Here is an 11,662-nt window from a genome sequence, read left to right on the forward strand (position 1 = left end):
ATGTAATGTATGAACAATTATGTGAATATGGTGTTGTGTGTTATAGGAAGTAGGTGATGTCTTGCGTCTTTTGGTTATGTCATTTGAATCAAGAGGGTTAAAGTACTTGATCGGAAAGAATGATTATATTTGTTCTTTGGCAGTGAATGGCTTATTTGTACTTGACTGTGACCCACCCACCACTCGATTGTAATTTGGCCAGCTGCTATTAGACATCACTCAGCATGACTAGTTGGAAGACAACCATGTAAAAATAGTGTGAATAAAATAAACGTCTGTAATGAACAAGGAAAAAATATTTTTTTTTATTTTTTATCTTAACTTATCTTAATCAATATACAACAAGTTTACAACAAAATTCGAGTAAGAATAAAGTAAAAAGTTGAACCAATAGGAGATACAGGTGATGGTTGAATTATCTCGCCTGGAAGAAAATAATAAAACAAGTGGTAAGGATTATATATTGTAATGAATGATTTGAGTAAGGTGTTGAGTAGAGGAATGTTCAATAGGAAGAACATTGTTGAAATGCTTTGGATATGATTGGACTTTCCATAAATTAAATCTTGAGGCACATTGTAAATAACTAGTGAGAGGATGATGAAAGCACTACCGTGCATTCAAGCATCCTCTCAATGAAAACACAGGTTATGCACATTATAATGAGGTAAATTAGTGTAGAGTGTCATGATTAAATCTGGTATGATGTGCATGGAACGACTCATGGTGCAAAAGTAGATAAGTGTCGACGGAAGACCCAAATGATAGGTATCACCACCGACCAATTTGGTAGTAGTCATATTGCCGAAAATACTATATCTTGTTGTTTTCAATAAGTATATGTGTAGCAACAATAAACTGTACAAAACCAGTAGTTAACTGTTTACAAGACAGTATTATAGACCCATATCATGCAAAGTTACAGGGTGTTGTACAAATATACCCCCTTACTTTTAGGCTATTGTATGTTCATCCAACTGTCCATTCAGAATGAATAAGAAATAAAGTAGGTGCAAAGAGACTATATGGAAAGTAATTGTACTTAATAGAGTTATCAATGATGATATCAATTCCATCATACTGATAGAACCGGTAAAAGTAATGAATTTATCACATGGCAATGGTAATGTGACATATAGCCAGAGTAAATTGACCATGTGCAAAACAGCATTATTGGTTTGCATAAGACAGACCACACACATGCTATAAGGAGTAAACTTTTTGTATCACCAATGACAGGGCTGTAAATGAGTCAACATCAAACCAGAAACATAGAATGTAAATGCATGGACCTGTTTGTACAGAATCCCAGTTCATCCCTCATTATTTATGTGGATCATGTTAAAAAGATCTCAAACCATTATGAGGCCAATGAAAAACAAATTTGGTGTTTCCAGTATTAGGGTAAAAACTATTGGCTAGTTAGGCAGGGATTTTATTATTTTAGATTTATTTTTTCTCCAACATGTTCAGTCTATATCAAATACAATCATTTTAAACAATTTTTTTTATACATGATGATATTACTATCAAATTTTGTTTATTTTAGAAAAAGGTAACTCATTTCCATAGTAATAAAATTAATAACAAATGACAACACATGTCATTGTTTAAGGTTGAGATGAGTGGCATGAACTGTTGATCGGTGGCACCATTTCAAAAATGGCAGCTGGCAACAGAAAAACCTTCACTGATGTACATGTGTGTGTAGTGAGCACAAGGAATTGGCCCCTATCAGTTTCTGCCTAATAAATGACAGTTATGTACATTTCTGCTGTGGCCATTTACCTACAATAGCAACATCACAAGCATGATAAAAGCCCCCTGATGTACACATTGCAGCCTTTGCTGTTTCTTGCATGTGACAAAAATCCGCCTAAATCACAAGAAACTTGTAGTGAACCAAACAATGATCATGAAAAAGTAAGAATGAATACAGCCAGCCATGCCAATGTGGTGAATCAAATGCAATTTCTTGCATGACTTTCTGCTCAATATTATAGTGTGTGGTAGCCTATGCCGAATAATCAATGGTGTGGTCACAAATGATCATGAAGATTAATCATGATCACATACTTCATATACATTATAACATTACATTAATGGGCAAAGACTATAAATCATATCCATGCCCCTAGACATGGCTACATCCGAGGTTATCATTTTGCCAATGCCATTCTTGCATGTCGTTATTGCTTCTTGCATTAATGTACAGTATTTACACATATCGGCCTTAATTGGTTTTAGATGCTATTTTATTGAGATGCATCGCGACAACTCTGGCCGTGAAGAACCGGTAGGTTAGGTAATTGTTACTAGTCGCACCGTGCACACACATCATACGAGTTCACAGGCCATAGGCCTAGTAAATCGCTGTCATCATTTATATACGATGCAATATTTATTTTTGGTCATTAGTTTCATGTGCCAATAAATCCTGAAAATTGGCTTTGCTAAGCGATGAGTCGTTTAGTACAAAACACTGAATGATCATAGCATGGTGTGCAGAGTTTTAGAGGTAAAGCAATTGTTAAGAATATATTAATATTTGTGGAAAAGGGCAAAGGCTCTTACCTTAGTACAATGTCTGTACGGCGTCCTAGGCAGGCTGGCAAAATAATCACGTCATCGAAAGATGCGTGTACGTGTACTGTAGACAATTTCCATGACGCTGCATTGCATGCGTAGAGTCAACGTCACGATTTCTGCGTATCAATTTTTCTCCGCCTTTTTCAACAAATAATTCACTTTTTTCTCATGGGAAAACGTCGTCAATCATATTTTATTAGCCTGAACTTTGTCTTGACAGCGCAAATTATACCCAAATAAACGTCTTTGGATGATTTCTGGCACCCAAAATTGATTCTCGACTCAGTCTCAATTACGCGTTTAGGAATGACCTGGTGATCCAAAATTGACCTCGAATGAAAATACTGCCGCCTACGGCGGGTCCCGGGATCATTGCGTCCAGGTTATTACAATCAATTGTACGTCGCTTTAAACTTGTTGACGCGTGGCGCTTTCATAACAGTACGACTAGACAATACACATGGTCCAGAAATACTAGTAAATCGCGAATTGATACATTTTACATATCAAAGTCAAGTACATCGCGCATTATTTCTACAACAATTGAACCACACGGCAATATATCTGATCATTCTTTGGTAAAATTACGTTTATCCTTCAAACACTTAAGTAACCGTAATCCGGTGTGGTGTTTTAACTTAAACCTCCTCCAGGACGAGGATTATTGTGGCATTGTGCGTGACTACTGGGAAAAATGGCGCCATGCAAAGCCGCGATTTAAGTCTCTACAATCATGGTGGGATGTTGGGAAATTGAATCTCAAAGAACTTACAAAGCAATATAGTGGTAAAATAAGTAGTTTTTATAAGCAACAGAAATATACATTGTGTAAAGAAATTAAAAATATTGAAGAATTATTACACAACAACCCGAATCTCAATGATGTGCTCAATGATAAAAAATATTTGCTTGATAAATTGCTAGCAAATGAAGCTAGAGGCACTGCTGTCAGGTCACGTCATAACATACTTAATGAGAGTGACGCTCCGTCGTCATTTTTCTTTGATATCGAAAAACATAAGGGTAATAAGAAAATCATGTCACACTTGGAGCGGCCGGACGGCACCGTAACTACACAGCAGTGTGAAATGCGCCAAATGGCTAGAGAGTTTTACAGTTATTTATTTTCACCCAATCCAATATCTGTTCAATGTCAAAATGAACTTCTAGCTGATCTTCCTCAGGTGGATGGCGCCCTCAAAGGTAAATGTGACTCCCCCATATCGTATGACGAACTGACAGCCTCTGTTAAACTGCTGGCAAATAACAAATCTCCGGGTATTGATGGATTGCCCGGGGAATTCTATAAACATTTTTGGTCAACTATGGGTAATGATTTGCATCAGGTGTTTTTAGCTTCCGTCGAGGACGGTGAACTCCCTGTTTCATGCAGAAGAGCCATCATCACTCTTTTACCCAAAAAAGGAAACAACAGATTGCTAAAAAATTGGCGTCCAGTAAGTTTACTGTGCGCTGATTATAAAATACTCACTTTCTCTTCGTCTAAAACCTGTTCTTGGTGGTATAGTACATGTTGACCAGAGTTATTCAATACCCGGAAGACAAAAATATATGATAATATCAACTTGGTTCGTGACGTCATCACATATGCAAACGAAAATAACATCACTCTTGGCATCGTCTCTCTTGATCAAGAGAAGGCGTTTTAACAGAGTGCATCATGGGTACTTATTAAACACGTTTGAAGCTTTTGGGTTCGGTCAACAGTTCATTAAATACATTAGTCTCGTATACACTCACACACAGAGTATTGTCCGTGTTAATAACTCTCTTTCTTGCCCGGTACAGTTCAAGCGTGGCATCCGTCAAGGATGCTCACTGTCCGGACAATTATATTCAATAGCAATTGAGCCGTTGTTGCACAAAATTCGAACCCGTAGTGGTATTCATGGTATGCGAGTCGATGGTTCGCAAGAAAAAAATACGAACCTCACTGCATATGCTGACGACGTCAGTTTTTTTTCTAACACATAACTCTGATTTCTCAAAGTTACAGGAATGGCTCTCTATATACGAGGGCGCTAGTAACTCCCGCATAAACTTTTCCAAGTCAAAAGGATTATGGGTAGGTGCATGGAAAGGTAGAGACGATTCTCCTTTAAACATCGAATGGAGAAATGACGGTCTCAAGATCCTTGGTACATTTATTTGTAACACTCCTGGGTACATGGAAAATAACTGGTCGGTATTATAGATGACGTAGAAACAAAACTGGGACATTGGTCAAAGTATGCACCTGCCATGTCATATAGAGGGCGTACTCTTGTTATTAACAGTCGTGTTGCTTCCAAGTTCATTCATAGGTTGGTGTGTCACTGTCCGCCTAAACATATTATTGTTTCTGTCCAAAAATTGTTTCTCGACTTCCTTTGGCAGGGACGGCACTGGCTACCTGCAGAAGTGGTCTACCTACCTCCCAGCGAGGGTGGACAGGGCTTGATTCACCTGCCATCACAGATTGCGTCTTTCCGTCTGCAGTATATCCAGCGATACTTGTACTTTAACAATATTCATCCTTGCTTTCTCTTTATTTTCTCAAGACATTTCATAACCTGAAATATAATAAACAGTTATTTATCATTGATTTGCCACAAGGTATGTTACACCTGCCTACATTTTATCAAGATTTTCTGAAAACTTGGTCCTGTATCACTTTTATTCGTAAAGATTTACCATCTAACTTTCAAAGTGTATGAGACGAGCCTTTGTTCTATAACAAATCTATACTGCATCCGATTCAAAATGTACCACTCAAACTCACATACTTTATTGAATCTGGTGTCACAAAAATCGGTGACCTTTTACACAATAACATCTGGAGGTCTGTTGAATCCATGCATGCGAATGTAGGTATTTATTCTAAACGCTTGCTTTCCATCGCTCTTGACGTTATATATAGTGCAATACCGATAGCTTTTAAAGACACAATAAATCGCGGGTATATTCAAAATGCAGAATTAGTCACGCCCAAGTATTCTCTTGAGCTCTTGCATCGAGACGATGGGTATGATATTCTACTTAACTGTCCTCTGTACAAACTAGAGAAAGGCAGAATTTATAAGTTCTTGATCCTGTCTAAAAAAAACTCGACAAGGACCCTTCTCTGCCTGGAACACTTTGGTGTTATTTACTGTCTCTCCATGGAGAAAGACCTAATTTCAGAGATTGCTATATTTCCCCTCTAAGAAAAAAAGACGGGGACCTGCAGTGGAGGCTCCTCTACGGTGCGTACCCTACTGGTGGTTTTTTGTCGAAATCGGGCTTGCGGGACAATGACCTCTGCCCTTTCTGTAATGAGAAAGACGATCTTGTCCATATATTTTTAGAGTGTGAAAGGCTGGAACAACTCTTACATATGGTAAAAAATATGTTGTCAAATTTATTTGATTATGAACAAATCTCCTTAGCCCATTTTGTACTTGGTCCGCCAAGGCGAAAAGCTATAACAAAAGAACATGGTCTATTATGTTTTATCTTGGCAACACTCAAAGCAGCCATTCATGTTACCCGTGTCAAAAAAATGAAAGACCTACCTGAAACTGATGTTGTACAGTGCTTCAAGCATAGACTGAAAGGAAGAATAAGAGCTGAATACAAGTACCATCTCCTTTGTAACTCTCTCAAAGTATTCATCGCCCAGTGGTGCACCAATGTCCTAGCTACCATTGATCAAGACGAACTTATAATATCGCCAATTTTGACTTAAATGGACAATAATTTTCAGCTGTTTTTTTAGAATGTTTTAATATATGTAATAAACAATGAGATTATTTTCATAATAAAATCAGACATTTGATTTGTTTTCGAAATCGTTTTTCTGTATATATTCGATTATAATTCTACTCACCGTTTGTATATTTTGCTATATTTACTCAAATGACTAATGTTTACCTGTACTGTTAATTTATACCTCGCTTTTTATATCGATATTTTGTACACGTTATATTCGATTATGTTTTATACTTACTGATATATGATTTCGTTTGTATTTAAACTAGACAATGTTATCTGATTTTTTTAACCGAGAATAAAATATTCAAATGTAATGTATGTATGTATGTATGTATGTATGTATGTATGTATGTATGTCACTTTTTTTGTTCCACCGTTATCTCAAGAACCACTAATCAAATTTTGGTGAAACTTGGTACACAGATGCTCCGGGATAATGCGCAGAGTTGATTAGTTTTGGGTAAAAATTTATTTATATTAATTACCTAATTTGCATAATGATTAATCAATTTTCGGCTTTTCACTGATATCTCGAGTACTAATCATAACATTTCAATAAAACTTGGTACATAGGTGTCATATGACACTGCACAGACCTGATAGTTTTTAGGGTAATATCAGTACATATTAATTATCTAATTTGCATAATTAATAATTAATTTTCAGTTTTTGATATTTCGAGTAGTAATGATCACGTTTCAATGAAACTTGGTACATAGTTACTTGAGGACTGTGCAGAGACTTAATTAGTTTTTGGGTAAATATTTGTGCATAGTAATCACCTTATTAGCATAATTAGTTAATTTTCAGCTTTTCACCTGATATCTCAAGTACTAATCATCACATTTCAATGAGACTTGCCACATAGATCTTCTAAGACTATGCAGAGACCTGATTAATTTTGGGATAAATAATTGTGCATATTAATTACCTAATTTGCATAATTAGTTAATTTTTTGCTGTTCTATGGCTGTTGCACTGATGTCTAAAGAACCACTCATTGGACTTTAATGACACTTTTAAAAAGTACCCATCATATTTCAATGAACCTAGAACTATACACCATATTAGTTTTTGGTAAATATTTATGCTTCTTAATCACCTAATTAACATAATTAATTAATACTGATATCTCAAGTATTGATCATCACATTTGAATCAAACTTGGTACATAAATGCTCTAGGACAATAGACAGCCTGATTAATTTTGGGTTAAAATCTGTTCATATTAATTTTCTAATTAGCATAATAATTAATATTTTTGGCTCTAATCACATTTCAATGAAACTTGGTACATTGTGCAGACCTTATTAGTTTTACACTTAAATCTGTTCATATTAGTTACCTTATTTGCATAATTAGTTTTCTGCGTTTCCATCAATATTTCAAGTTCAAGTAATTTTGAATTAATTGTTAATGTGTCTCCCATACTCTCAGCACACGGGGTTCTTTCTAAGCTTTCTTTGATTCGTATTGCTTTTAATTTTCCATTTCCCCTTATGAGACACATTCTGTAATGGCATTAATTTTAAAGTTTGGACCTGAACCCCAGTTTTAAAGGGGGTTTAAAGAATCGGGACTAGGTTCGGGATAAACCGTTCACATCTGGATTTACCTCTGGGCATAAATTAAATTGGGACCTAATGCTAGTAGATGTTCGCAAGTGTGAACCCCTAATTGTGGGTGTTCTTAGGTGAAAAAGCTAATAAAATAAAGTATTCTAAAAACTACATGAAATCTAATGAATTTATCAATTTTGTGCCAATTTTATACTATTTTCTACTGTTTTTGATATAGTTATCAATTTTAACATTTTAATGAAACGAATGCAGTTTTTAAGGAGCACTTGTTAAAGTGAGTTTTAGCCTTGTGAAGTTTTTATACTATTTTTAAGAAAATCTGATGATTTGTCAATTTTGTACTGTTTTCTGCTGTTCGCAAAATATGCAGTTATTAAGGAGCACTTTTTAAAGCAGTTTTTAGCTTTGTGAATTTATATTAGGCTGAAAATGGTTGGAGGGCTATTTGTGAAAACCAGTGTTAATACTGTGGAATACTTTATTTTCACTGGGATTTTGTTTTTGTTGAAGGGTTTTTTCTGCTAAATTAAATTCTAGTGAAAATGGTGTTTTTCTATACTTTACATTGAGTCTTGATACAACACAGTGAAAATTAGATCCCAACATAATGCCTGAAATCTGTTTTCTGCAAATATAAATTCCAGTGAAAATAAAGTATTTTACAATATTCACTTTTTTATTGTAAGTTGCTAAATTCCTGAATTACCAGCTATTTTATCAATTTTAATATTCCATTGCAGGTTGAACAAATTTATGACTTTATAGCAGCATTTTAATGAAGGATTGTTTGATTGCAGTCTGATAAGTTTTAGGTTTATTATTCAGTGGCAAGTTGGTAATCATATATGGTGAAAAATGATATTTTTGAATACTTGTTGAAAACAAGTCCCATTGCATTGATACAATGCATATTGTTCATTTTCTAATAATATCTTCTGTTCTTTAATTGAAATGTGCATTGCTAACAGCGGAGCTATCTCAACCGAGAGGCTGCTTGTTAAAAACTTCTATCTGAAAAGGGGTTTAGTTTTCTCACTTATAAATGTATTACTACAGCTGCTAACAATATTGTATAATTTTATCTTACCACTTTGTTGTAAATTCATATTTTACCCCATTTATGCATTTTTTCGTTTTTTTGGACTGCTATGTTTTTAGTCCCCGTTCGGACGAAGTCCGAAAACGGGGACTTATAATTCGGTCTCCGTCCGTGTGTCTGTGCGTCCGTGCGTCCGTCCAGAGTCGTATCTCAGAATCCCTTGGACCGATTACGTTCATTCTAGTACTTTATGTGGGACATATGCACATGCAGTGCTTTAGCGATTCGATTCAAAATGGCCGACTGGCAGCCATCTTGTTTTTTGAAAATGTTGTATTTTGGACATGCTTTGTCAGTTTTCATTCAAAGTTGGTACATAGATTATACATGTTAGGATACATGTCCATGACGATTTATTTTACAATTGGATCAAAGATGGTCGACTGGCAGCCATCTTGTTTTTTGAAAATGTTGTATTTTAGACATGCTTTGTCAGTTTTCATTCAAATTTAGTACATAGATCATGCATGTTAGGATACATGTCCCTGGCCGTCCGTGAGTTCCTGAGTGTGTCCGTCCGTCTGTCCGTCCGTGTGTCCCTCTGTCCAGAGTCATATTTCAGAATCCTGTGGACTGATCCCGTTCATTCTTTGCATGTGCCTAGTACCTTAAGGATGGTCGATTGACAGCCATCTGACTTTTTTGCCTTACTACTATATTTCCACAATTTATGTACCATTTTCATTCGTATTTGGCATACATCATACATATCAAGTGTGTTTCATAATCAGATCAAAGATGGCCGAATAACGACTGTTTTTATTTTTGGCAATATTACTACTACACGGAACACGTGTTTTGATGTAAATAAACAATCTGTTGTATACGCCACTTGGAACTCAAGTTTCAAGGACACGCTCGCGACAACCCCTCCGCTTTAATATGACGAGCACAAAGAGAACTTTGAAAAATTTTACGGGAACTGTGTCATTTTCAATGACTTGTTTTTAATTGTAATTTTATCATATTATTTCGTAGTCATTTTATTTTATACCCTATTTATGCATTTCTTTATTGTGTTCTCGTCATTTTTGCAGTGGATTGTTCAATTTTATGTAAAATTTTATATCTATATGCTGTGCATGAAAAACCATTTATGGATGTACTGTTTTAAATGAATAAATTACAAATTTTGACCTCAAAACAAATCGATTTGTCCATAGTGTCAGCGATTATTTCCCCCAGCACATTCATCATCCCTATCCAACCACATCTGGTCTACTGGTAACTTCACTGTCCCTTACATGTGTTTAACCATTACACAACATAATTTTCAATACGCCACTATTAAACATCTGAACTCTGCCCCCCCCAACCCTAAAAAACATGGGCAGTAGAAGCATTTTCAAACAAGAGCTGAAGAAAATGCTTCTCATATACTATTTACTGGTTGATCTCATTTATTTAATTCATTACTTTTGTTTGTTTACTGTGACTTTTATGACGACTTATTTTTTTATTTAATATTAAGGGCCATGGACTAGACTAGTCCAAATGGACTATTTCCTTGGTCCCCACCAGTTATACAATTTTGTCCCGTACATGAACATGTAAATATTTTGTTTGTATACTGGTGAAATAAATAAATATAAATATAAATCTAGAACCAGTGATCATATTCAGACAAAACTCGGCAATCGGATAGTATGGGACAAACGAAAGGTTTTGTTACAAATCTGTGCATATTTAATCAGGAAAATTTGCATTATAATGAATTCTTCTGGTGCAAATATCTAAAAACAAAATCGTCACATACAACCCAGAACACTGAAAAATATATTTCTAATAACCGGATGAAATCACAGATAATTTAAGGCACTTATATAAGATCTAACTAGTTGTTGGTGTCAATCTGTGCATAATTAATTCACTTTAACTTATAACTTTTTTGTATGAATAAATTCTTGTAACTAATCTTAATATTTAAGTAGTAGATATGCAGTAACCGTATGCCAACAAGCTATTCTGATATCTGCATTAGGAGCATATATATTGCATGTTTTATATTATATATTTACTTCTCAAGAAAGCTGGTACAAAATAAAATGTTGTATATTTCTGTATGGTTTAAATTAAGGTGTATTGTACATTTCTTTTTATTCACAGGATAAATGCAGTACACCAATTAACTAAGGAGTTGTAATGAAGACCGTATTGGTGAAAATTTGTCAGATCCTGACCCTCCTGAATCTTGCATACATGCAACCTGATATTATTGTTTTGTTTTGCAAATGTGTGTTTAATATTAACTTGAATAAATGATTTTCTCAAATGATACATTTTAGGTGTTTGTTTTTTCCCCCGTCTACTTCACGAATTATTATAGTTCAATAATTTATAAAACATGATGTTCAAAGGTATCCTATTTACATTCAAATGTATACTGGTAATATCTTACAGTTATGTAATAGAAGATTTCGATAAATGTCTACTAATATTAATTATAAATAAATGGAAGTTCAAAAGTATCCTTTACATTCAAAAGTATACTCGTAATATCTTAATGTTATGTAATAGAAGATTTCAATAAATGTCTACTAATATTAATTAGAAATAATAGAAGTTCAAAAGTATCCTTTACATTCAAAAGTATACTCGTAATATCGTAATGTTATGTATTAGAAGATTTCAATAAATGTCT

At 34.7% G+C, this 11,662-nt stretch overlaps 1 long non-coding RNA gene across 1 annotated transcript; it reads right to left on the bottom strand.

Moving 5' to 3' along the window:
- Nucleotides 1-278: 278 nt before the first annotated feature.
- LOC144350056 (uncharacterized) lies at nucleotides 279-2,904 on the bottom strand. Its single transcript, XR_014931284.1, has 2 exons — nucleotides 2,575-2,904; nucleotides 279-424 (listed from the first exon to the last, which is right to left on the bottom strand). It is a non-coding gene; the product is annotated as an uncharacterized LOC144350056 (long non-coding RNA).
- Nucleotides 2,905-11,662: the final 8,758 nt, after the last annotated feature.

The sequence above is a fragment of the Saccoglossus kowalevskii genome, chromosome 13 (assembly GCF_978046115.1).
Source record: "Saccoglossus kowalevskii chromosome 13, keSacKowa6.1, whole genome shotgun sequence".
NCBI lineage: Eukaryota > Metazoa > Hemichordata > Enteropneusta > Harrimaniidae > Saccoglossus > Saccoglossus kowalevskii.